This window comes from Myxine glutinosa, chromosome 7 (genome assembly GCF_964187855.1).
Source record: "Myxine glutinosa chromosome 7, kmMyxGlut1.1, whole genome shotgun sequence".
Classification (NCBI taxonomy): Eukaryota; Metazoa; Chordata; class Myxini; order Myxiniformes; family Myxinidae; genus Myxine; species Myxine glutinosa.
In genome coordinates this window covers 116,873,860-116,900,107 of record NC_136267.1, presented here as the reverse complement: position 1 = coordinate 116,900,107, position 26,248 = coordinate 116,873,860, and the positions used below count along the sequence as shown (strand labels likewise).

The following is a 26,248-nucleotide window of genomic DNA, read 5'->3' as shown; positions in this document are numbered from 1 at the left end:
AAAAAAATCAATTTAACTCCATTTTTTAAACAACATTCGAGAATAAAAAAAAAATCAACTTCCCAGAAGTAATTCAACCCAAACAAGACCCCAAGATGCTCAAAGGTTCGGGAAATGAAGTCTAGAATTAAAGTTTTACCGTGGGAGGGAGGGAGGGGAGGAGGGGAGATGTTTTCCCCCGAATCCCTCTTAACATGGCACACCTTTAGCGCACGGACCGGGGAGAGTGAACGGTTTACACTTTTATATTCGCATATAGGACAACGTAGGCTGTAGGGTCTTAAACATCCACCAACTAATGCTTGCAGATCATACGTCCCTTTTGCGTCCATCCGAGGGACCACACACTCATTGATGAATCACCCTGCTTGTGAAACACCGGGATGATAGTTTATAGCCGCTTGGGGATTCTAACCCAGGCCAGACAGCGCACCTCAGGTGAGTGTGCATAATCACCCTCCCCTCGCCCCTCCCATTCCCCTCGCTCCTCCCATTCCCCTCGCCCCTCCCATTCCCCTCGCTCCTCCCATTCCCCTCGCCCCTCCCATTCCACTCGCCTCTCCACTTCCCTCCCCTCCTCTCTTCATATTTCCAGCACAAAGTGACTCTGCAGAACAAAGTGAATGAATATATAGCCGATATATATATAAATTGTTGCGGTTTTGTGTTTTTATAATAAAGGTTAATTTCCCCTCCGAGTTAGTACACTACAACATGTAGCCTCGTTTAAGCTCAGTTATTTATTAGTAAATGTAAGCGTAGACCTTTCCTGTATTAGTTTTGCGTTGAGTAGGATAATGAGAATTAGGTCGCCTTACGATGCTTCGATGCTTTTGGTTTTGGCGCGAAATACCACAAGGCAGGCCTGAACAAGTCGATCGAGGCCGAAGGAAGGCGGAGGAGGAGCCAACGGTAAGCGCGAGCCGCCAATAAGGGAACTTGGAAACGGGAGTGACTTACCACTGCGGCAAAAGGCGGGGTTTGGAACATTCAATTCGGGCTAGGGTGGGGCAATATAACCCTGTGCCCCCAAGCCCCCACCTCAGTTGAGTTGGAGTTCAGTTATGAGTCGGGGTCCTCCGCTCAGTTATGAGATGAGCCCGAGTTGAGTTGAGTTGAGTTCTCAGTTATGAAAGTGAAAGCGCTGAGTTCAGATCCCCGAGGAGTGCAGACGAGTTGCGCTGTGTTAGTTACGAGAGTGAAAACGCTCAGTTGTATTAATCGCGGCTGTAAAGAGAGACCCGCGCCGGGCCACAGACGCGCATATTACCTCCTGCCTGCCTTTGCCGAGATACGCGCCGCGAGAATTTTCCTGCCTGCCCGCCTTCGCCGGGATACGTGCTGTGACCGCCAGAGGGCCACGCCGGGTGAGCTGTTCCTGGGGCGACCAAAGCAGGCGCGTTCGGCGCGTGAACATTCTTCCTTCATCTCCCTGTGTGTGTAAGTGGGCCCATTGTCTGTGGAAATAAGTAAGACTGATTAAGACTGCCCTGTGTCTCTTCTTCTACCGAATCATTGTACATTGTGTAAATAATAATTAAATCGTGTTATTCCTTTGATTCGACCGTCTCGTGATTTCCATCATTGGCTTAGCATGGTACGAATTAGATCGCTCTGATCGGGTTCTATAAGAAAGGTAACAGCACGGGTCACGTGGTACGCCATCCGCTCGGTTGTACGCAATCACGCGTGGTTCGTGCGAGACTCGATCCCCGCCTCCGCTGCGGCGTGGGTACTCAAGGTACGTGCGAAATTGTCCCGAGACCCTTTTCCATGTCTGCCCGGAAGTGGTGACTCAGTCTCGCGGTTCGAAGACCCAGAGAGAAAAAGGGGCTTAATCTCCCCTTTGTAAGGGAACGGGCTTTGGAAAACCGCAACAATTTGGTGTCAGTGGATTGGGATTTGAACCTTGAATTTTTTTTGGACGAATTGGCTCCAAATTACGAGCGAACGAAATTTAGTGTTAAAAGCCAAATTATATTCGTACCATGGATGGCCAAGGCGGTCGAATGCCGGTGGGGGTAGATGAAGAGGAGGAATGGATGACCCAGGACCAGGAGAGACAGTTGGTAGTGGAGGAAGCCGAAGAGGGTGCAGCAGCTGGTAACGAAAATGGCGGCGCCTCGCACGTGGCGGCGGAAGCCGAGCCCGGCGCCAATGGATATGGGCCTATTTATGACACAAATTATGGCCTTTATGGTCAGGTCGGGTGAAGAGACGAAAGAGCTAAAGAAGGACATGAAAGCAATGAGGGACGAAGCAAGGGGTAACCAGGGCGAATTGAAAGAAACAATGGATGCCCAAAAGGACGAACTTCGTGGGATAAATAATAACATGAAGAAAGAAATAAAAGAGATGGGGGAGGACATTAGGCGCGGGTTGAGCGAGGAGGTCACAGTGGTACGCGACGGGGTGAAGCAGGGTGAGGAACGCGTGGGGAGCGAGCTTGAGCAAAGGACAGCCAAGTTGACCGGGGATATGGAAATCTCGATGCGGCGTGTAGAGGAGCCGATGGTCGCCGAATCGGACAAAGAAATTTCATGGGTGCCGAAGGTCGTCGAGGAAAAAGAAATAATCGGGGCCGAAGAGACGGTAGAATCGGAAAAAAAATCACGGGAGAAGGTAATGGAACCCGCGCAAAGTCTGTATTTACATTGTGATGCCGTGCTTATGAACGAAATTAAAAGTTTGCAGGTGCAGCCGGGGAAGGAGGACCCCGGGGTGAGTGAAAAAAATGGCGCGAATGTGTTTGGCGCGAACGGGTTTTTGGCGCGCTTGGGACAGAGTCGAGACCCGGGCATTCGTGGAAGGTCCATTGTGCGGTGTACGAGAGAGTGTGGTATGCGGTATGAGAGAGAGTGTGCGCCGAAGCATGAGCGAGAAAAGTGCACACCCGAGAGTGTAGAAAAAGAGTGTGCGATGACCGAGTGTGTTACAGAGTGTGAGGGAGAATGCACACCGGACTGTGTGCGGGAAGAGTGTAACGGAGTGTGTGGAAGGTACGAGTGTGCCTGGGTGGTGTGCACCTGAGTGTCTAAGAGAAGGGTGTGCACAGGAGACTGCAGTAACAGAGTGTATGGGAGGGGCTGGGACGCCTGGGTGTGTGAGTGCGGAGTGGGACGCGAGTGGTGAGAATGCGGCTCAAGCATCGACACCGACCTGGGTAGCGTTTAGCAGGACGGATAGCAGACGCGAGCCCCCGGTGAGTGGTGTGCAGCAGGGACCGGCGGGGATCGGTGCCGCGGCGGTCTCACAAGGACCGGCGTGCATGATTCGTGCCGGCCCCTGCACTGTATGGTTGGTGCTGTGCCGTGGCGGCAAAGGCGCTCGGCGAGGTTCAAGGGGAGGTCGGAGATTTCGGAGCCACGCACCTTGGCAGGTGTGGTGCTCCGACCATGGCCGGTTGGGTCATCGTGCGTGGGACCGCAAGGCCCCGCGCAGGAATGGAGCCCTGCACCTCGGCCCATCCATACCTCCTCCCTTCGATCGAAAATGCCGGACGGACCCAACATACAGGAGAGAAACCACCCACATGGATCGCTCGGCCCTTCGAGGCCGAGCCGTGACAATGTACATCCACTTGGTGAGGCTCGAATGTAGCGGACTGATGAGAGTAGTGTACCCCACGTGGGGGAATGGTAGTGTTACCATTCCTCACACACAGGGCCCATGAGCATTAGTTTACGGGGATGGCAGTGATAGGTACATAGAGGTGCCAGCAATGGTTACCTCCATGGGGCACCGAAGCTAGCCGAGGGAGGGCTAGGATAATGATAGGGAATTAGAAGACTGTAGGGACAAGTTTTAAGTAGTGACACCTGTACTGTAGTGGGGACGTAGGTAGCTTAGATGGTTGATAATGAAACAGGGTGTGCATAGTGCAAAGGGACGACGGGGAAGCACGAGAGTAGGGGAAGTAGTCAGTTAGATGATGCTGTGTGTGTGAGGAATTGTGTGTTGAGACAAATGGAATTGTGTTGAGGTGCATGGAAAGAGGTGTGTGAGCACAAAAGGTGTGTGAGATAAATGGTGTGCGAATAAGTGGTGTGGAATGCTTGGTGTGGGAATAAAAGGTGTGGAATGCATGGAGCGAAGGAGTGAATGGGGGGAGGTGGAACCCATTCGCGGAAGCCCGGTGTGGGTAGTGTAAAGCCAGGTAGAGGGCATAGGCAAAATTTGTATGGATATTGACACCTGTGGTGCAGGTAGTGGAAACAAAATGTTTTGTTGGGTGCATGAGTATGTGGAATGGCTGGGCGTGTGGCTTAATTGGTGTGTATGGTTATTGGGGCACTCCGCCACTGGTAGTTTGTCGGCCAAGTGAGGCCGCAGGTAGGCTCTGGGAGCCGGTTAGTTGTAGTGTTGAGTGGGGCCCGGGGATCCCAGGAGAGGACCCGGGTTGCCCAATGCCAAGGTGGGCATCAGGGGGTAAGCGCCAGGGAGGGCCTTCCCCAGTTAGGTAGTCGCAGTAGCAGGTAAGCTCGGGTGGCGGCTTCAGTGGTGGAGGTGCGCAGGTAGGTAGACCTGCTGGTAGAGCCACACGACCCAGCCCCGAAATTGTGCAAGGGCACAGAGTGAAAATTTGTGGGAGTGAGACCCAAATTTCAAGGGCACCGCAGTGTGGGCAATGGGAATTCGGGTTCTTAGAACCACATAGTTTAAAGAGGCCGATTGGCAGGGTACGACCTCGGGTAGTTTAAAAGTAAATGTCAGTAGTGTAGTTAGGAGATGAGAAATCCCTTCGCACCATCCACAGCCAATCACCAAGGAGGACGAAGCTCCACACCGAGGCTCTGTAAGCCGTTTGGATGGTAAAGACGCATCACGACGTAAGGTGACATTGGTGACATTCCCTTCCTTCCTGGGAGGGATTGAGAGACGAATTTGGAGATAGAGGGAGATATGGGAGACAAGACGTAGAGACGGATTGTGAATACAAGGGGGGCTAGGGTAGTGTAAGCCGACAGTGGGGGGTACGGACGGTTAGGAACGAGCCTGCTCTGCTTGCTCTCCCGCGCCCCTCGCACTGCATTACCTTGTTTTCTGTGTGCCATTGCGTCTTTTCCACTTTGTTTGTTGTGCCTTGTCTCTCCCCCCACCCCAGGACCATGTTGGAGGTGGAGCTGTGCAGCACCATCGACCTGTGCAGCATCCCTGCTGCACCTTGCTACATCTGTGCAGCCGAACAGCACAGCACTTTGCTGCCATATCCTTTTGCTGCACCCTTGTTGCATCTGTGCAGCCCTTTGCTGCCAAACCCTTTGCTGCACCTTGTTACACTCATGGACCACAGGCCTTGTGGCCTTGCACCTCTGCTGTGCAGCATTTTGCTGCAAAACCATCTTGCACCTTCGGACCACTTGTTTGAGTGGCATTAATGCCAAGCAGTCGGACCACACGAGATTGGCCCTGCCTGGCAAAGAAAAAAAAGAAATGAAATAAAAGCATTTTTGTGCATTTTATTATGGTGTGCTAGGCATGAGAAGATGTGTAAGTTTAGATAGCCCTGAAGATTAAAAATGGCCCGTATGCCGGTCCGGGGGCTAGCCGGTTTGATATATGCACACAGAAGAAGCAAGAAGCAAGATGCAAGCAGCAAGTGTCATGATTGATGAGTGTGATTTTGCTGTGTTTTTTTCTCTCCCCTCCAATCTTCTCTTCCAAAAAGGACAGGTCCTGTGTCATAGAATTGTAAATATTTGTGCTTGTAAATATAAGAATGCTGCCCACCGGCTATGTGTTTAGTTTGAAATTCCGGAAATACTCGGTTAGTTGTGGGCGTGAATCTGATACGAAGCTACTCAACGCAATAGGAGGGACATATCTAGTGTTTTAAAACTGTCGCATACACGGGTCGGAGTAAATGTTAGGGGGAACCACACCTATGTGTCACACGTAAAAGTAAAGTAATTTTGCATGTCATTCTCTAACCGGTCGTTCCATTGGTGGTTCCGACTCTGGGACGAGTCTGACGAGGGAGGGGTGTAGTGTTGCGGTTTTGTGTTTTTATAATAAAGGTTAATTTCCCCTCCTCGTTAGTACACTACAACATGTAGCCTCGTTTAAGTAGGAGTGGGCTATAAATGGGTCATTATTTGTTTTGCTTAGGTGACATTTTTTTTGTATTCCATTTGACCTATCTCAACATGAAATGACCAAATTTTCGGGCTGGGGTCCAAGAAAACAGTGTGCAGGGCAAAAATCCAAAATGGCCGCCGTTTTCCCTGAAAAATCACATTTTTAGCCATAACTTTGTCATTTCTGGGTCTTTTTACTTGGTTGTGGTGTCTAACCCTATGTTTATGGGGTCAGGCAATCTATTTATGCAATTAGAAGTATTGTCAAACCTTCAGATGTTGAGGTAAGACATATTTTTGCTGTATGTTTTGAGTTGAGACATATTTTAGATGTTTTCGATGTTGAGTAATCATATGTTTATTAAGACATAAGTTATATTGTCTATTTTTATTTCAGGTTTTGTTCAACAGAATGGATACCATTAATTTGTGGATCGGGATTTGGGGATTTTGTGGATCCCAAAATAAATCTGTTGTTGAAACTGCTCTGACAGCGCTTCTAAAGCTTGTAGCACATGGGGGAGATGGGAAGACAACATCGCTAGCAGAACAATTTGACCTGATTCTAGAGGAGGCTGGGGTACACAAGTCGTTTAGCCTCTACAAAGAGAAACGTTTTACTAGACTTGGATACCAGGCAGGTGCGGTCTATGATTGCATTCCCTACATCAAACAGCTACTCGCTGAGACACCGCTAAATAATCTTCTTGTTCGAGCGTGCAAGATTTACCTTGAGAATGATTTCATAATAGCAGGATTCAAAGCACTTGCTAATTTTACGTACAGGGTGACAATGCCCTATCTCAACTGCATCGAGAGAGCAAGCCAGGACATCCTTCCCAAGCTCTGCAGTGACCTTGCTGACAAAAAGACAGACACCCTTAGTGACTATCTTGTAGAGTGGACACATGTGAAAATGGAGGACAATGCTCCACAAAGTGATCTCGATCACCTTCTTCTTGGAGAGATGTATGTCCAGGCCACGAAAGGAGTAGAATTGCAGTGCAAGCGTGAGTATCGGGACGTTGATCCTGATGCTGTGCGAGCAACTCCTCTCCATACACTGAATGCAGACCAACGAAAAAACCTGCCGACAAACAACCTGAATGTGGAGAGGTACTTGGCCAAGTTTGGTTATCTTGCTTCCCAGTCAGCCCAACACTCAAACAGGATGTTCAAGGCAAAGAGGAGCAAAGATGACCTTATGCTAACATATAGACATGTCAATGAAGTTGAGCGGTCAACCACTGCTGTCCTCAAACACCTAGATGCAATGGAAGTGACATGGAGTAACAAACAGAAACAGAAGAAGAAACAAAGGTTGAGACAGAACCTGCAAAATAAAGTGAGGGACAATGATTTTGTTGACCAACTTCTTGTGAAATGTAAAGAACACGGAGGGCCTGTTACATCTTTTTTTGTTAGATGATGCTGTGTGTGTGAGGACCCAGAAATGAAGATGCTTGTCAGTAAGAAACCACCTGAACTTAAAACATACTTGAGACAAGAAGTACAATACCAGCGAGTCACACATCCACGGGATTCAGATGCCCGCAAGGACCTCTACAAGGTCAACAGGTTGACTGAGAACAACCTAATTGAGAACCTGACTGTCATCCTGGGGGATGACCATCAAGCCGGGGAGGCTGTTGTGTTCCCATGCGAGGACGAAATCATGGAAACACTGACCAATACCAGTGTTGAAGAGGCAGAAGGACAGGAAGAACCCATGTTCCAGCCAAATCAATCCTTGGCTGTCATTTGGGATGAGAGTGGGAACAGGAGATGGTACATTGGCTTTTACCTGGATGATAATGGGGATGGAACCTTCCGAGTGGATCACCTGGTGCGCGCTGGTACTGGAGATGCAATTTGGCAGCGACCACCTGGCACAGATGACATCCAGGACACGATCGAGCAGCAGATTGTGCCTGTGGCAGTTTCAGGAACCTGGGACTTCTCTCGCAGAAAGCCGTGTTACGTTTTAAGCAATGCCCCTGAAATTGAAGATATGTTTCGTGAAATATGTTAATTAAGGGGGAAGAAGAGGTAAATTTGGTCAAAAAAGGTATTAACTCAACATCTAATGGTTTGTGAGTATTTCTAGATGCATAAACAGCTTGCTTGACCCCCAAAACATAGGGTTAGACACCACAACCAAGTAAAAAGACCCAGAAATGACAAACTTATGGCTAAAAATGTGATTTTTCAGGGAAAACGGCGGCTATGTTGGATTTTTGCCCTGTACACTTTTTTCTTGGACCCCAGGCCGAAACTTTTGTCATTTCATGTTGAGATAGGTCAAATGGAATACAAAAAATCTGTCACCTAAGAAGAATAACAATAAAAGTATTTTTGACCCCCGTATAGCCCACTCCTAGTTTAAGCTCAGTTATTTCTTCGTAAATGTAAGCATAGTCCTTTCCTGTGTTAGTTTTGCGTTGAGTAGGATAATGAGAATTAGGTCCCCTTACGATGCTTCAATGTTTTTGGTTTTGGCGCGAAATACCACGAGGCTGGCCTGAACAAGTCGATCAAGGCCGAAGGAAGGCGGAGGAGGAGCCAACGGTAAGCGCGAGCCACCAATCAGGGCTCGAGGGGAGTGACTTACCACTGCGGCAAAAGGCGGGGTTTGGAACATTCGATTCGAGCTAGTGCGGGGCAATATAACCCTGTGCCCAGAGCCCCCACCTCAGTTGAGTTGGAGTTCAGTTATGTGTCGGGGTCCTCTGCTCAGTTATGAGATGAGCGCGAGTTGAGTTGAGTTGAGTTGAGTTCTCAGTTATGAGAGTGAAAGCGCTGAGTTCAGATCCCTGAGGAGTGCAGACAAGTTGCGCTGTGTTAGTTACGAGAGTGAAAGCGCTCAATTGTATTAATCGCGGCTGTAAAGAGAGACCCGCGCCGGGCCACAGACGCGCATATTACCTCCTGCCTGCCTTTGCCGAGATATGCACCGCGAGGATTTTCCTGCCTGCCTGCCTTCGCCGGGATACGTGCTGTGACCGCCAGAGGGCCACGCTGGGTGAGCTGTTCCTGGAGCGACCAAAGCAGGCGCGTTCGGCACGTGAACATTCTTCCTTCATCTCCCTGTGTGTGTAAGTGGGCCCATTGTCTGGGTAATAAGTAAGACTGATTAAGACTGCCTGTGTCTCTACTTCTACCGAATCATTGTACATTGTTTAAATAATAATTAAATCGTGTTATTCCTTTGATTCGACCGTCTCGTGTTTTCCATCATTGGCTAAGCATGGTATGAATTAGATCGCTCTGATCGGGTTCTATAAGAAAGGTATCAGCACGGGTCACGTGGTACGCCATCCGCTCGGGTGTACGCAATCACGCGTGGTTCGTGCGAGACTCGATCCCTGCCTCCGCTGCGGCGTGGGTACTCAAGGTACGTGCGAAATTGTCCCGAGACCCTTTTCCACGTCTGCCTTGAAGTGGCGATTCAGTCTCGCGGTTCGATGACCCAGAGAGAAAAAGGGGCTTAATCTCCCCTTTGTAACGGAACTGGCTTCGGAAAACCGCAACAATATATATACATATATATATATGTATGTATGTATGTATGTATATATATATATATGTATGTATGTATGTATGTATATATATATATATATATATATATATATATATATATATATATATATATATATATATGTATGTATATATATATATATATATATATATATATATATATATATATATATATATATATATATATATATATATATATATATATATGTATGTATGTATATATATATATATATATATATATATATATATATATATATATATATATATACACATACATATATAAAAACAGAGTGACCACTATATTCGTCATGTGTGTGCGTCTGTCTGTGTGTGTGTCTGTATGTCTGTCTGTCCCCAGCATAACTACCCGATGATATCATCCGATCTTGATGAAACTTGGGTGGGAGGTTGATATCATGATATAGGTGTGTCCTGCCTAGAGTGGGCGTATTGCGCCCATTGTGGGCGGAGCCACGCCCAAAAAAGATGTATTTTTAGGGGGTAATCGATTTCAAGTACATCTTCTCCTTAGGGGTTTGGTGGAATCTAACAGGGGTTTCGGTATTTGGTTAGGCCAATGTCATGTGTCTAGCCCCACGGAGCTCGATTTTTCATTTTCGCCCCAAGGTCAAGGTCACAAGGTCACGAAATTTAGAAAAGGTGATTTTTGATGGTTTTATGACATTGTTCCCTGCCTGTTTCCTGCTTCCTGTTGCACATGTTTTTATGTTATCACATACATCATGAAATACAACTTTTCCAACAAATTTCAGAATCTTCGACCTTTGACCTTTGAAGGTCACAAAGGTAAAATTTTCAAAGTTGTCGGAATCGAACGGAATTTTCAGTATTGTGTAGCGAACTAACCTCACAACTGATCACATATTACATTGACAACCTTTTACCATTGTTCCATATTCCGTTGCCAACCTTTTGACCATTGTTCCATATTCCATTGACATTATTTTCTATCTCATTTCAAGGTCAGTAACCTTCGTTTTGACATTTCAAGGTCACAAAGGTCAAATTTTCAAAGTTGTCGGAATCGAACCGAATTTTCGGTATTGTGTAGCTAACTAGTCTCATAACAGATAGTACATTCCTATTTATATATTTTCAATGTCGGTTTTGACCTTTGTCATTGAATACCGCTCGCTTGTGAACCATCGTCGTCTCGTGACTTGCATATATTTATATTAACCTCCCTGGATTGATTCCTACACCTCATTTTCAGCGTCAATATCAGTATTATACCATATCAAAATTCTTATTGTATGGAAATCAAGGGAGGCACAAAGCACCCCTCCCTTAATATAAGGAATCTTTTCACTGTATGCAACTTTAACATGGGGACTGAATATTCATTTCTCGGCTTCTACTGAACGAAATTGGCTGCAAATTTCAGAAGTAAATACTCTGTACGTCGAGGTAATATGTTCCCAATTTCACCAATGTCCGTTTCCGCATTCTTGAGTTTTATTAAGAAAACACTCAAATTCACGTTGGTGTCTGTCGTCCGTCCGTCCGCCAAATATGTGTTGGCGCTCATATCTCAATATCTCAAAGGCTGTACATTGAAACTAGCTGAAACCTGGACTATACATCGGCCAATATATCTAATTGATGGCTTTCAAAACAAATTCCACCGAAGTGCCATAGTTTTTGCTTTCAAATTAAATATATATATGCACACATTTTATACCTCTTTAAAATATTATTACAACTAGAACAATGCGACTGTGTCGCCAATATGCCTCCACATAGTCCCACAATGGCAAGATGCCATCACTATACATATGTATGGGTAGGGGATCACGTTTGTGAAGTTTCGTGTTGATCGGATAAGGTTCGTTTTTCTATCAAAGATGGCTGCCAAACCACGTGACCTATGACATCATCATTTTCAAACTATATGCAACAGCGCTGTTAGATGATATTTGTAAAATTTCGAATCGATAGGGTGAGCAGTTTCAGAGATATAATTATTTAATATTTTCCTTCAATCCAATATGGCTGCCAAACCATGTGACCTATGATGTCATTAATTTAACATTTCAATACAAATGGGTCATAGATTATGTGCATGCAATTTCAGATTTTTAGGATAGGGAATTCGATTACAATTTTTTTGCCTGGTATACCATTTCACCTATGATGTTATCATTATCATGCTTTTGTTCCCCATTGGGAGTACTTGACAATGTGCCAAGTTTCAAATTTTTCCATTTAGCGGTTTCCGAGAAATATATATTTAATTATTCGCGTTTAATCCAATATGGCTGCCATACCACGTGACCTATGACATCACAATTATCATAAAAAAATATTCTGCATGGGTTTCACTCCTACCCTGAAAGTTTCCTCTCAAGCGGACATGTGGTTGCTGAGAGGAACGAGGTTTAGCCCGTACGGACGGACGGACGGATGGACGGAAGGACGGGCAACCCGAAAACAGAATGCCTCCGGCTACTTTGTTGGCAGAGGCATAAAAATTAATATAATGTGCTGTCCCAATGGCATAATAGATAAGGCATCACACTCCCATGCTGGGGTTGTGGGTTTTAGTACCATCTGGGTTGAATGTTTTTTTCCCTTACTTTTTCAAGTCTTTTATTTTGTCCTGAATAAAGTCTTGTACGATGAACAAATGTATTTTGTTCGTATTTAAAATGTATTTTGGGAAAAATTCCAGGGGGTAGAAAAGCTCCCTTTATATGGTATGTGCCATGTGGCAAAGTACAGAAAAGAAGGGACATTCCATAGCTTCTAGAAAATGCCAAACAATAGAAAGTAAGGGACATTCAAAAAATCTCGTGTGCATGCTGGTCTACCCTTGTGTTCTTAGGAGGAACTAAGTAATGCTCTAGAAAAGTTCATATAAAGGGGTGCAAATTTGATTCATACAGCTGCATGAATAAGTAAATGTATTTTATTTGCCAGATGTAGGGCGCCCCAAATTTTATTTGCATGGGCACCTACCATATAAAGGGGCCTTTCCTATGTCCCTGGCATTTTTCCCAAGAATAATGTTGAATCCTCAAAGGAGGGAGAATTGGGCTAAGGGGTAATAAGGAAGGAGTTTTAAACAAAAGGATAAAATAAAATTGGGGAAAAAAGAAATAAAAGGAGCTATTCTGGTCCCACGGCCAACCCAGCATTTCGCATGAGATACACCTTAACCGTCACAGCTTCTCTTCGTTACTTAGCAACCAGCCCCATGATTGTACCATCATCATTGAGCAATAATTAAGCAATAAGCCCCATGAGAATAACACAGGAACATAGCTGAATTCACAACAGCAACTACAACTTATGTTTAATACCAACCTTTTTACAGCGTAGACAAATAGGGCAATGCCATCTAGAACAGCGTTTGTCTGTCATAGGTCCCCACAAACGTACACCAATCAGAGCTGAGGATCTGGTCACATAACAAGGGGACACGTTTCGTAACCATTACAGATTACAGTTGTATATTTTACTAAAAGGAAATATAATAACCTTCTATGGAACGTTTTGGGGTCCCAGCCGGTGTCGTAAGGTAGGTACGATGTTTCAGAAATTCCTCAATACAATTATGATTTTGAAATGCGATCGACATGGATATTGCTCCCGAATCTGGAAATGAACAGGTGAATACGGTTCACTGGTTTGAAAATATTTCAATACAATTGTGATTTAAGATTACATTTTGAGATATTAATACGCTAGTATTAATTTGTGATTGGAATGATGAATGAGGCTGTTTGGAATGAAAATATAGAGAATGTGCTGTCAATGCCTTCATGTTCGATTGAAGGTGGCACAGGAATGTGGAATTTATTGGTTCATCTTTTGCCATTCACCGTTATTTTTTTACCTAAGTCATTCATGAACTGGCTCTCCATGCCTGAAGTCAAAAAACATTAATACTGCCATTATTTACGAATTGCCAACTGGTATCCCCACCCAGTTCATACTATCTGTAACGAAGTATCAAACAAGCCCGGCTATGCAGTTGTTAGACTATCAGTCGTTTTCACCCCTCAGCCCCAATTGGGCTAAGGGGTATTGTCGTCACGGGCATCATCCGGGCGTCCGGGCATCCATCAACTTTTGGTTTCCGTCAATTTCAAGGAGAACGGCTTGTCAGGTTAAATCCATTTTTGCAGTGTGTGTTGGGGTTGAGTAGAGGAAGGTTCCTTTCGAAAATGGGCGCGCTGCGATTTTCAATAAGGCCGCCACGGCAGCCATCCGGGCGTCCGTCAACTTTTGGTTTCCGTCAATTTCGAGCAGAACGGCTTGTCCGATTAAATTCATTTTTGCAGTGTGTGTTGGGATTGGGTAGAGGAAGGTTCCTTTCGAAAATGGGCGCGCTACAATTTTCAATGTGGCTGCCACGGTAGCCATCTTGAAATTGGTTTCCGTCAATTTCGAGCAGAACTGCTTGTCCGATTAAATCCATTTTTGCAGTGTTTGTTGGGGTTGAGTAGAGGAAGGTTCAGGGGCACGCTGTGATTTTCAATATGGCAGCCACGGCAGCCATCTTGAAATTAGTTTCCACCATGCATGGGCTGAGGGGTTACGCCCGCTTTGCGGTGCTATTTATTTAACAATTAAGTCGAGGCTCGGGCAAGAGCGACAACACAGATCGTGGGACTGAACAGAATGATGCTTGAAGGATGAATGTGCATGAGGAAAAAAACAACATCAGTGGTTCCATGGTGTAATGGTTAGCACTCTGGACTTTGAATACAGTGATCCGAGTTCAGATCTCAGTGGGACCTTGTTAATTTTTTGTCATCTTTAACAAATTTATGGGAGTGCCCTGAAGCAGAAAGATCTTCAATAATTTTTTTGCAGCAGTTTCTAATTTGGTGGATGAGTGAACTGTCGTGGGTGTAGCTTTTAGCTGACCTCTAACGAAGTTCAGGGGAGCTTATGCTATGGCGCGTCGTCCGTTCGTCCGTCCGTAAACACTTGACACTTCTTCTCCGAAACTACTGATTGGATTGCGACCAAATTTGGCACAAATGATATTTGTTGTGTTGTGACTAAAGTTTGTTCACTTCATTAAAAAATCGGGGTCTAAAGGGGTTTACCGGGGGTCAAACTGCATCCAGGTTTGACCCCCCAAAATAGGAATTTGCTTTTTCTTCTGAAACTACACACACTATTTTGATGAAACTTCACCACAACCTTCATCACCCGAGTTGTACCAATGTTTGTTCAAGGCATCTTATTATATATTTATTATAACAGAGCAAACATATATGGTTATGTCGTTATGTATGTGGTTATGTTTATATGCGACGAAAACGTCTGCTTCTTCTTCAAAAAAATTTTACACCCTCTTAATTAATCCTTACGTTAAGACTGCTGAGACCCCTCAGACCTCAGACCCCTCAGACCCCCCCTTTAATTCACCCAAGACCCTTCAGACCACCAAGACCCCTGAAGACCCAAAATACCCTGAAGACCCCAAAGACCCCAAAGACCCAAAACACCCCGAAGACTCAAAACACCCCGAAGACCCAAAATACCCCGAAGACCCAAAACACCCCGAAGACTCAAAACACCCCGAAGACCCAAAATACCCCAAAGACCCAAAACACCCCGATGACCCAAATCACCCCGAAGACCTAAAACACCCCGAAGACCACAAAGACCCAAAACACCCCAAAGACCCAAAATACCCTTAATGGCCCTGAAGACCCAAAATACCCTGAAGACCCCAAAGACCCCAAAGACCCAAAACACCCCATAGACCCAAAATACCCTTCAAAGCCCTAATGCTCAAAAAGACCCTGAATACCCAAAAATCCAAAACACACTGAAGACCCAAAATACCCCGAAGACCCAAAACACCCCGATGACCCAAATCACCCCGAAGACCTAAAACACCCCGAAGACCACAAAGACCCAAAACACCCCAAAGACCCAAAATACCCTTAATGGCCCAGAGGATCCAAAATACCATGAAGATGCAAATGGCCCTGAAGACCCAAAACACCATGAAGACACAAAAGACCCAAAAGACACCGAAATGGTCAAAGATGCCTATCCCTCTGAAACGATGTGTGTTGAGGTGAGCGGAGCGCGCCGAGACACGCCAGTGAGAAAAATTGGGATCTGAGGAGTTTTACCAGATGGGAGGTGGGGAGGGGGAATAGGGGTTGCCCCACAAAATAGGTACTTTTTTGTTTGTTTGTTTTGAAGTCTCATGATTATGTTAGTATGATTCTACATGCTTCCCTGTCTTCTAGAAACCATACAAATTGGTTTAAAGTACCTTTACTCAGCGTAGTATCCTGTTTATTCTACCAGGTGAGCACCAGTGGTATTGCCCCCATGTTTTTCGATTTTCAGAAGGCATTTGATGCCACAATGTCGCCGCATCATTCTCCCTTTGTGTCATGTATGCAGTGCAAATATTCACCGTTGTATCCCTACACCGGGACCGGGTTGTATCCCTACGCCAGACCTCGGATGGCGCTGCTGCGAATCGGGCCTTGATCGGCAGAGTGAATAAACGCGTACGACAATTGATCGCAGTTTGTCGAGATACTTTACATGGCGACGAGGATAAACATCTAGACCATGACATCTTTCGGCCATATCGATGAATTCGACCCTCATGAGGGGGATTTTGACACGTATTCTGAGCGGTTGTCTTTCTACTTCGAGGCGAACGGCATCGCGACCGAAGGCCGGATGAAGGCCGTCTTCCTGTCCGTTTGCGGAGGTGAGACGTTCACACTTGTTAAAAACCTGATTCGGCCTCGGGCAATCCAGGAGCTCACGTATGCAGAGCTCAAGGCCGCTTTGAAGGAACATTGCAACCCATCTCCTTCAGTCATCCTGTGTCGGTTTAATTTTTACATGTGCAGACAGCAGCAAGGTCAGTCGATCGCAGACTTCATTGCACACCTCAAAAAACTGTCACATCTGTGTGAGTTTGGGGACACGATCGATGACATGCTTCGTGATTTGCTGGTGGTTGGCATGTCCGATGACCGCACTCGTAGACGCCTGCTTGCTGAGAGAAGACTGACGTTCCAAAATGCCAGAGACACCGCCATTTCCATGGAAAGTGCTGAACGCAACGCTACAAGCATCGGTGCCACTCGCTCGTCTGGTACCAGCCCTGCTGTGAATCGGTTGGATCATGTTCAGCCAAAACGTTGGAACAAGGCTCCTCGTCAGAAGCCAGTGCAGTCTCAAACCCACAACAACTGTTTTCGGTGCAGCGGAAAGCACCCTCCGGAGACGTATCGGTTCAAAGATGCCACCTGCCATTTCTGTTCGAAAACTGGCCATATTGCTCCAGCTTGCATCACTCGCAAATCGGTTTATCAGTTTATCGGTTCGGAGGAACCCGAGCTTGACCAGGTGAGCTCTGTTTCCGACAACTCAGAATCGTATGACCTGCTTCATATTGATTCTCACCATTGGCGGGACCCTCTTCTTGCCAATGTTGTCGTCAACAATCGACCATTGCAAATGGAGGTCGACACTGGTGCGGCCGTCTCGCTCATCAGCCATGCTGTTTTAACAAACCTGTGGAGTGATGCTGACCGACCCCATCTGAAACCTACTACCTATGGTCTCTCCACCTATACAGGTGAGAAGATTGTTCCCTGCGGTACATGTGACATCACGGTGGGCTACGATAATCGTGAGTTTCACCTACCCCTGATCGTCATTCCTGGAAAGGGCCCTTCCTTACTCGGCAGGAACTGGTTGAGCATAATTCGACTGAAGTGGGAAAGCATTCATCAACTCCGGGCAGCCAACGTTTCTCCTACCGCAGCATACACACTCAAAAATGTGCTGGATACGTACCCGGATGTCTTCAAGGATGAGCTTGGAACCTTGAAAGGACATACGGCTAAACTCAGGGTTGACCGGGATGCCAATCCTATATTTTGCAGGGCTCGCCCAGTCCCTTTCGCCCTGCGTGAGCGGATTGACAAGGAACTGGATCATCTTGAAAATCTGGGGATCATCGAGCAAATCCAGTATGCCGAATGGGCGGCGCCCATCGTTCCGGTCATAAAATCGGACCAGTCCATCCGCATATGTGGAGATTATAAAATGACCGTGAACAGGTGTTCTTCATTGGATAAATATCCAATCCTCGGATGGCGCTGGTGCAAGACCTCGGATGGCGCTGCTGCGAATCTGGCCTTGATCGGCAGAGTGAATAAACGCGTACGACAATTGATCGCAGTTTGTCGAGATACTTTACATGGCGACGAGGATGGGATCATCTTGAAAATCTGGGGATCATCGAGCAAATCCAGTATGCCGAATGGGCGGCGCCCATCGATCCGGTCATAAAATCGGACCAGTCCATCCGCATATGTGGAGATTATAAAATGACCGTGAACAGGTGTTCTTCATTGGATAAATATCCAATCCCGAGGATCGAAGACCTCTATGCTCGTCTCACGGGAGGCAAGACTTTTTACTCTAGTAGCTCATGGTGGTTGAGTATGCACTTTATTGTACAGACCTAAACTCTTCAGGAATCCACTAATTGAAGGTCCAGGAACAATATTTGGTTGGTAACACATTTGCCACTGACGGCGAAATAGCTGAAATGGCCATACCCCTTTTTGGGCCATGCCCCCTTTTTTGCCGTGACTGTATCTACAGAACCGTTGGACCTAGGAGGTTGCCCGACCACTCAAAATTTGCGCAATGGCCACATTATGGGGAGTCAGTAATACATTTTCATATCCAAAAGTCAATGGTTTTTAAGATAATTGCCAAAAACCGATTTCAACATGTTACGAACTACAATTGTATGATACCACCAAGGCCACAACATTATATGACACTTATACCTTTTGCATCATCCTATTTTGGAATTTACTTATTTGGATTTCTACACTTTTCGCCTTTACTACAGCCACAAAACGTGACACATTTAATGTTCCTGTCTCTGCAAGTGCACGTTTTGGTACTCATACATGCTCTTGGGCATTTGCATGGAGGAGGCAGGTCATCGGGCCTGCACGATACTGGCAGTATCACTGGTGTTATGCCAACGTCCGTTGCTTCATACCCATACTGGAGTGGATCTGGTTTGGTGACGGCAGGAGTTGGGGCTTGCAACCACATCTTACACTGAAGAAATGCTCGCTTTATGTGTTCTCGTAGCGTTGATGAACAGCACACAAGCTGGTTGAAGTCCAGTTCTTTCTTGGAGTTGTGGTACTGCTCCCATCGATATTCATCGAAAGTGGAACAGTCGGTCTTCTTTAATCCAGACACAAGGAACTTTTCAGCATTGCTTGTTATCTGTGGTGACAGTTCTTCTACACCAAACCCTTCCAGTAGGGAGAGATCGATGGATGCTTTCAGGCCAGACAGCTTTGGACCCACCTTGCTGGTACTGTCGCAACCGCTGAGAGCATGAATGGCTGGGAGACACGACACCAAACCGTTGTCCAGTTGATCAACCAACATGTGGACTGGTACAGTTTTCTTTGTTTTCCGGTTACCAAGCTTCACGTACAGCTTTTGTAGTTGCCAGGTTGTGTTGAAGTGGAAGATGAGGTTGACAAAGACATCTGTGTCAGGCGAGTCGACCAAGACTGATTGAACCCCGTGTTTCACAACACCATCATTAATATGGAACATGATTCTGTCGTCGGCTTCTTCTTGGTTGCTTGAGAGCTCTGCGATCTGTGTTTCAGTGCCAGCTAACAGTTTCCTGCATTCACCCCCATATACTCCTCCAAAGAATATTTCCTTGTCCGACTCGACATTCTGCAGCATCCACTTGAAGACATACTCCTGCAACCGAACTTTGTTCAACATTGAGCTCCAGAACATATCAAGATCGACAGGGAGTTTCTGATTGTCAGACCCAATGGTGATTGTGATTTGTTCTGAGGAACTTCGCTGTGCCCGTTCCATTTGCTTGATTGATGATTTTTGATAAACATCAAAAATAATGTCTATTCTTGTGGACACGGAGCCTGTAGCAAGAATCCTGTTGGAAAGACTCTCAGCCAATTCCCCGAATGTGTGAAGGCCCATCTTTTTCATCGGTAGTTTACGCACAAGTGCCATGAAGTCCACTATTGTCATCTGAGCGTCACTCTTTACATTCCTCGTCTCCTGTGGAAGGCGACTGACAAGTTCCCTGGCTAAGGAGGCTTTATCGGGCTTCTTCAATTTGATGCCATCTTTACATTCAGTGGTGAGGAACTGGGATGTGCTGGTCAATTCATACTTCAGGAGTTCTAGCATGCTGTACCCTCTTTCTCTAGCATAGTCAATGTACCTAACCGTTTCCGCTGCATCCTTTTTCGCCATCGATTTCTTCGCTGTGAACGGAGTAGAAGTACGTTTCACGAAAACAGTCTTGCGGTTGGTAGGGATTGTATCATGTAGGTGCTTCTCCTTATCCTGAAATCTGGTCTCAACAAACTCTTCATAACTCTTCTCACCAATTTCCAGGCATTCAAGTAATCCGTCGACAACCTCCTGGGGAATGTCAGCTCCAGTAGAGATGTTCTGAAGTCTGATTCCAGCGTCGAACGGATTGTTGATGGATTTTATGTAATCCAGAAGGGCCTTTGCACGAACATGGCCAATCTTCGTAGAACTTGGATTGAACTCATGGTGTAGGCTCAGCTCACTGTCATCTTTGTCTCCCAAGTTGCACCATTCCAGCAGCTGTGCCACATGAAGATCTTTCTCATGCTTTAGGAGATTCCATAAGGCTACTGCTTCTTTCTGTCTGGTCATCCCAATGATACCTCCAGCAACCTTGGCGGGTTTATTGTAACACTTCTCGAGTGCCATGTCAAATCCTACTGCACTGCCTTGTCGGGTAGTGTGGTACATCACCCATCCACCATCTGTAAAGCATCTGTAGATACCCGGGAACTTCCTTTGTAGGTCCAGGCAATCTTCAAGGAACAGCGTACCCCATCTGCTATAGTTTGTCCGGCCAAACCCGAAGAACAAAGGCATGCACCTCCGCACAGCTGAAACGAAAAGATGCCAATCACCTTGCCGAATAGAGTGTGTAAGATCTCTCAGGATAGGATACAGCTCATCCAGAAACAAGCTCCAGTACCTCACATTCTCATTACAGGCCGTTTCTTTCCATTCGGTGAAATACTTCTTCAAGTCTGCATGTAAGATCTTGCTTTCTTCCCAAATCTCTCTGAACTCTGTATGGTCACTATCTAAAGCCTGCTGCATCTTGGTTTCCATGGTCTCTATTTGCTGGTCTAATTCACAACTAGTACTGTCCTGGTCAGGTTGAAACTTCTCAAACATAAGAACTGTCATCACCTCTGATACAAGACTCATTCCCTCCTTGCCTTTGCAATAGTGACCTCCAGTCATGACACTATTCTCTACAACGAGCTTGCCAAAGGCTTCAGTCTCAATCAAAGCCAGATCAATACCGATACAGCCTAAAAACTTCCCAAGGCAAGCGATGACAATCTTCTCCATGTGAAAAGGTCCCATTCCAAGGAATATGTTACCAAACTGATCTGGCTTCAACAGCTGGATTGCAGGCTCAACGACAAAACACCCATGACCGGAATTTCTAGCCATGTCTAGACTCTAGTCTAGACTCTAGACTAAATTCTAGTCTAGACTCTAGTCTAGACTCTAGTCTAGTCTAGACTCTTCAGGAATCAAGTAATTGAACAATAGGTACAGGAACAGGAACAATTACGAATAATATTGTAGTTCGTAACATGTTGAAATCGGTTTTTGGCAATTATCTTAAAAACCATTGACTTTTGGATATGAAAATGTATTACTGACCCCCCATAATGTGGCCATTGCGCAAATTTTGAGTGGTCGGGCAACCTCCTAGGTCCAACGGTTCTGTAGATACAGTCACGGCAAAAAGGGGGCGTGGCCCAAAAAGGGGTGTGGCCATTTCAGCTATTTCGCCGTCAGTGGCAAATGTGTTACCAACCAAATATTGTTCCTGGACCTTCAATTAGTGGATTCCTGAAGAGTTTAGGTCTGTACAATAAAGTGCATACTCAACCACCATGAGCTACTCTAGTATTTACGAAACTCGATCTCAAATCCGCCTACCTACAGCTCTGCTTGGACAAGAATTTGAAACAGTATCTTACCATCAACACGCATCGTGGGTTGTACAGGTACCACGGACTTAGTTTTGGAGTGAAATCTGCACCTGGAATTTATCAGCGTGTCATGGACAGTTTGTTTGCCGCCGAACGCAACGTCGTTTGTTACCAGGATGATATTCTGGTTACTGGTCGTACGGACGCGGAACATCTACAGAACCTGGAGAGAGTTCTGAAGAAGATTTCGGACTCCGGCCTACGTTTGCGTCGAGACAAGTGCAAGTTTATGGTGCCATCAGTCACGTACCTGGGTCATACGATTGATGCCGAGGGTCTACACCCGACAGATGAGAAAGTCCGAGCTATCAAGGATGCTCCTGCTCCACGAGATGTGACCGAATTGAAGTCATACCTCGGTTTGCTTCAGTTCTATGGTCATTACATCCCGAATGTGACCGACGTTTTGGGCCCCCTTTATCGGCTTTTGAGGAAAGGAGTCTCCTGGAGCTGGGGGTTTACTGAACAATCAGCATTCCAGACCTCTAAGGATCTGCTCAAATCGTCCAATGTTCTCGTTCATTTTGATCCAGAGAAGGATCTTGTGCTGACATGCGATGCCTGTCGGTATGGAGTGGGGAGTGTATTATCACACGTGATGCCTGACGGTACGGAAAGACCGGTTGCATTTGCATCCAGAACGTTGTCCCGGCAGAGAAAAACTATTCCCAACTTGACAAGGAAGGATTGGGAATCGTTTTCGGTGTCGGCAAATTTCGCCAGTACCTTCTTGGACATCATTTCACGATTCACACTGATCACAAGCCGCTGATCAGTCTGTTTGGTCCAACTAAGGCGACATCTGACACACTACCGCCCAGGATCATCCGCTGGTCCCTGTTTCTCGCTGCTTATGACTACACCATATGTTATAAGCCCGGTTTGTCTATCACAAATGCAGATGCCATGAGTCGGTTACCCCTTCCAGAATCCGTTGATGATTCGCCTACACCAGGATCCATTATCGCACTGATGGATCATCTGGAAGATTGTGCTGTCGATTCCGGCCAGATCCGCACTCATACTCGACGAGACCCCGTTCTGTCCAGAACTGTCCAGGCTGTACAGCTTGGATGGCATTTGCTACCTGAGGGTGACCCAGATTTTGCGGCTTTTAAAGCACGTAAAAACGAACTCAGCGTGGAAAATGGTTGCCTACTCTGGGGATGTCGTGTCGTGATCCAGAAAAATCTGCGTTCCAGGGTCATGGATGAAATCCATGACTGTCACCCCGGGATTGTGAAGATGAAGTCACTCGCCAGAAACTATGTGTGGTGGCCGAATCTTGATGCTGATATCGAACATCATGTTCGACATTGTTACCCCTGCCAGAGCACCCGGAATACACCTGCGAAAGCGCCACTGCATCCCTGGGAATGGCCCAGCGAACCGTGGCATCGGCTACATCGCGATTATGCCGGGCGTATTAACGGCAGCATGATTCTAAGAATTACGGACGCGCACACAAAATGGATTGATGCCTATGTGACGCGTGGTACTACGTCAGCCATTGTCATCGAAAGACTCAGACGCTGTTTCGCCACTCATGGTCTGCCCAGGATGATCGTGAGTGATAAGTGATAACGGTTCGTGTTTTTCCAGTACCGAGTTTGCCAAGTTCACACGTCAGAACGGCATCAAACATAAGTTTGTCAGCCCACATCACCAGGCTTCAAATGGCTTGGCCGAACGATCTGTAGGAATCATCAAATCCGGATTGCAGAAACTTCAGGAGGGAACCCTGGAAACAAAGCTGTCTCATCTCCTGTTCAAATACCGTATCACGCCACAATCAACAACCGGTGCAGCTCCGTCTGAGTTATTGATGAAACGACACTTGAGATCGACACTTGAAAATCTCAAACCAGACATATCATCACATGTTTATCAGAGCCAGCTTAATCAAAAGTTGGTGCACGATAAGACGTCCAACAGTCGATGTATCAACATTGGAGATCCAGTGTTTGCCCGAAATTTTGGTGCAGGTGCGACGTGGCTACCGGGGGACATCATCGAGAAGCCAGGTCCACTGTCCTGTGTGATTCGCCTGCAGGACGGCCGCGAAATTCGTCGACATCAGGACCACATAACCTACCGTCACTGTGAGTCGATGGAGCCTGCAGCATCGTCACAGTCAGGACAACAGTTCGACCCGCCACTGCCGGAGATCGTCGTGGCCGATCCAGCCGGCTCGGATGCCCCGAAAACCTCTGCAAACGCTACACCCTTTGTGGAGACCAAAGGAATCACCTCGGACTCTGTATCCACTGGTACACCGCAAACCAAAGGAATCACCTCGGACTCTGTATCCACTGGTACACCGCGACGCTCAATGCGTGAGAGAAAAGCACCCGACCGGTTGAATCTTTGAAGATGTTTTTTTTTTCACGTTGACACATGTTCTATTTTCACGTATTTTCATTATTCTCATAACCGTTTGCACACATATTTTCACATGTTTTGGAAATGTTGCTTTTGAAATGTCAATTCTGGAAATCTAGCACGTATTGCTCGTGGTAATTTTGGACTTAAAGGGGAGGATGTCATGTATGCAGTGCAAATATTCACCGTTGTATCCCTACACCGGGACCGGGTTGTATCCCTACGCCAGACCTCGGATGGCGCTGCTGCGAATCGGGCCTTGATCGGCAGAGTGAATAAACGCGTACGACAATTGATCGCAGTTTGTCGAGATACTTTACACTTTGGTTTCTTCACATGTGAATCCTTTTTAGCTTTGGTTTGACATTGTTTGCCACCAGGGGTTTTGAGAGCTTTTACCATTGAGGTTCAAATCACTTTCTCCCTCTCGAGTGTGTCTTGTCTCACCCCAAACCAAACATATTGTAGCAATCCTATTGGTTGCCCTTGCATGGTAACAGCAAGATAGCGGACGTGATTGGCTGCCTGTTGCTCCCCACCCTTTTGTCTCAATGAATGGTCTGATATATACAAACCATTCTCATGAATTGATCCCAATGCACGGACAAGACGCTGCAAGCACGCAACCAGTCACCGGGAAATACCAACCAGACATTCTCTTTTCAGATGCTCAGCCAATTTCATCGGTGCAAACGGTTTTGATCAAGCTATTGCCATTCTGGCCGAATGTTCCTCAGCTGTGATTTGAACAAGTCAAATCCCAATTCGACACCCAACAGAACTCCCAAGTTCAAAGCATTCATTGTTGGCTCCTTGTCACCAGAGTATGCGATGGATGTGAGATATTTTGCTCCTACCTCGAAGCAATGCTCTGTAAACGACTTTGAAGGCCACGCTCATAAAGCATGCAACTCCCTCTGAGCACTGCTGCTTTCAACAACTCCTCAAAGCCGAGCATTTCAGAGATCGAAGACCCACACAACCACTGTGTCAAATGCAGCATCGTCTCTCTCAGCGCCAAGCCACCATCGTCCAGTCGCTCGATCATGAGTTGTTCTTGCATCCTTTTACCAAGACACGTTTGCATAATACTTGCAGCTAACAAAGAGCTGTCACCAGAGTGAGAGAGTTTTCATCTTTCCTTCACGAAAATCCCACTCTTTCTGTTCTTTCACTTTCTCCCTCTCGAGTGTGTCTTGTCTCACCCCAAACCAAACATATTGGAGCACTCCCATTGGTTGCCCTTGCATGGTCACAGCAAGCTAGCGGACGTGATTCGCTGCCTGTTGCTCCCCAACCGTTTGTCTCATGAACGGTCTGATATATTCAAGCCATTCTCATGAAATCGTATACCTAAGCCCCTGTCTAACTATTGTATGAAGCATCACCCTTCCAACAATGCACATCAAATGAGACAATTCTTAACCCCACGTCACGCTACTTGATGCACATAATCCTTTTCTAAATCAGAACACGTTCCACGCTATACTAAACTGTCTATCCATTAAAAAGGCAATTTCGACCATCCCCCTCTGACATAACAACACATGCAGGACACGTGGAAACATATATATATTTTTTCAAACATATTTCATTCTCAATCGGGAATTCACTTTGGAACTGGTGACGTTCCGTCGTTATCTCTTGCAATGCCACTGGTGACACAGTTGCTTCCGGATTCATGCAGTCATATCATTCCAATCACAATATTTAAAGAAATTACTTCTTTTTTTCACACAATAAAGTCGAGTCTCGGCAAGAGCGACAACACAAATCATGGGGACTGAAGATCGCAATCTTTGAAGGATGAATGTGAATGAGGAAAACAGCAACATCAGTGGTCCCATGGTGTAATGGTTAGCACTCTGGACTTTGATTCCAGTGATCCGAGTTCAAATCTCGGTGGGACCTTGTTACTCTTTTGTCATCTTTAACAAATTCATGGGAGCGCCCTGAAGCAGAAAGATCTTCAATACATTTGTTGCAGCAGATTCTAATTTGTTGGATGAGGGAACTGCATGGTCGACGTCGTTTATGTCGAATTTCAGAAGGCATTTGATAATGCGCTGTCACAGTATAATTTTCCCTTTGGTTTCTTAACATCTGAAAACTCTTTAGCTTTGGTTTGAC

General features: G+C 46.1%; 1 non-coding gene across 1 annotated transcript; it reads left to right on the top strand.

The window, feature by feature from the left end:
• The first annotated feature begins 25,957 nt into the window (after positions 1-25,957).
• On the top strand, positions 25,958-26,029 carry TRNAQ-UUG (transfer RNA glutamine (anticodon UUG)). Its single transcript has one exon. It is a non-coding gene; the product is annotated as a tRNA-Gln (tRNA).
• Positions 26,030-26,248: the final 219 nt, after the last annotated feature.